We start from the raw sequence: 2,342 nt of genomic DNA on the forward strand, positions 1-2,342 counted from the left end.
CCAATCGACGTTTCAGCTGCTCTGAAACGTTAAAAGTTCTTTTGGAGCTTGACTCACAGTAACTAAAAACCATTTTCACTATCTCCAGTAAAGTTAGATTTTACCTGGAGAATAGCAATCTATCAGATAGTTTCATTTGTCATTTTCCTTTTCACCAACACATTGTGACCAACCCCCGGTTAAATCGATAATTGTGAACATTTTTTAGAAGAAATCGCAAAAATCTCTTGTGAACACACGAAAACAAGCCAAACAATTGACCTTTGCTTACACCTTTTCCCTGCACTTATTGAAAAGTGAAGGTTCAGGTAGCAATGAGAAAACGTAACATTTTATAAAACGAAATTGCCCACCGTGGCAGTATTTAAAAACAAAAATGCTTTAGAAAAATGAAAAAGCCTTTCTTTTCTCAGTAAAATTACATTCGCTTATCTAGTGCCGTTCAGAGTGCAGAGCCTTTCAAAAATAAGGATTTTACATTCTCAGTTTGGCATTTTTAACATGTAACTATTCGACATAATTTTAATTTTATTGTAGGCTGGTGTTTGGAAAAAACTTTGGAATTCGCACAAAATATATTACTTTGCAAAGAGCTGTTCAGTCAACTGGCACGAGAGGCTATCCAATTACAAGCCCCAATACCACATGTTGTGATTGGTAATCAAACGCGTGCTACGTTACTACCCGGCATACAACTTATCATATCCCTATGCCACTCAACAACATTTGACTTTAGTCAACCAGGTCCTATAAAGGATCATGACCATGTACATTGTTCCCACATGACACTACACTTCCACTTACGCCTACATTCTGAGCAAAGATTTCTACATATCTTAAATATAAACAGCGTCATGTAAACACTCACCTGCCCTTATCGTCATTCGATTGATTCATATTTCTTGTTTTTACCACATCAGCTGGTGTTCCCATAATCGCAGCCACAAATCCAGCACAAATAGATGAAAGTACATGTACCGTATGATAATCAGGCAGACTCAATTGGACCATTATCATATGCTTTATAGTAGTATCATATGTTGTGAGATTACCAAAATTAACAAGTGCTGCGCGTTGCACATTCCGTACGCTACCCTTCCATAAACCAGCTATACCACCACGACGTATAATTTCTTTAAAGGCATGTGCAGCACCATGAACACGTGCAGGTTCGCCCATTAGCCGGCGTTTGCCCTCCATTTGAACTTGTACCTTAACAAGATCAACTGGTGAAGCTAGCCATTGTGATACTGCTCCTGCAGACACAACACAGAGAGCAGACCTCCACAATGGTAATGTCATATGGCCACTCTCATCGCTCCCCAATGTGCAACGTAGGAAATCATAGCTACACATACGTATGCCACTATAGGCTAGATGACGGTAAAGTGCTGCTGAGATACCTTGCCACAGCTTCATAGTGCCCTCCTCCCTGACAATGCCATACGCTGTCGCTATCATACCACGATATTTAGGCTTAATGCTTGTATTTATATCAACTGCTGCTTCCCCTGAATTTGTAACCGTGTTTCAGTCGGATCTAGTGGATAGGTGGTTAGTTCAGCAAGTGAAGCAGCTACAACGAATACCACATAAATGCAACCAAATGAATCTGCATAATCATACTCCACTGGACGCATTTGATTGCGTGTGGAAGATGTGGCCATTGGTGGTGGAGGTGGAGGACACTCTGCACCGGATTTACTCCGAGTTGGCTTCGCATAGTGACGTTTTTATTGGTTAAAGGTAGACGATTTTGATATTTAATAGCTAACTGGAAAGAAGATGTGAGCATAAATAAACATAGAAGAGTTGTATTCCTAGACTTAAAACGTGCTTTTGAGACTATCGATCAAAATTTATTGCTAAAAAAACTTTATAGCATAGGTGTTACTGAAACTGGTACTGAAGCATAGGTGGTATTTAAATGGAGCTAAAATGGTTCTAAGAATTTATGATGAAGCGAAGTCAAAGAACTGTAATTGGACCATCCCTGTCAGAAAAAAGAAAGTTTCCTGTTGGACTTCCGCAAGGGTCTGTCCTGGCACCTATACTGTTTAATGTCTATATTAATGATAAAACCAATTCTCTAAAGTACTGTGTTATTAAACTCTTTGCTGACGATACATTGTTGATGCTTAGTGGAGATAATATCACTGAAATATATATAAAATTACAAAAGACTAAAATAGAGTATATGATTGGTTAAGCTCGAATAGATTGAAACTGAATATAAGCAAAACAAAATGTATGGTTATATCAAGAAGGAATTTTCAAAACAATGAGTTACCACTTCTAAATATAAACAGCGAAGCTATTGACAAAGTCAGTACTATCGAATA

General features: G+C 38.2%; 1 pseudogene; it reads right to left on the reverse strand.

Annotated features, from left to right (window-relative positions):
• Positions 1 to 864: 864 nt before the first annotated feature.
• On the reverse strand, positions 865 to 1,667 carry LOC137234974 (mitochondrial uncoupling protein 4 pseudogene; annotated as a pseudogene).
• Positions 1,668 to 2,342: the final 675 nt, after the last annotated feature.

Source organism: Eurosta solidaginis, chromosome X (assembly GCF_040869045.1).
Source record: "Eurosta solidaginis isolate ZX-2024a chromosome X, ASM4086904v1, whole genome shotgun sequence".
NCBI classification, from domain to species: Eukaryota; Metazoa; Arthropoda; class Insecta; order Diptera; family Tephritidae; genus Eurosta; species Eurosta solidaginis.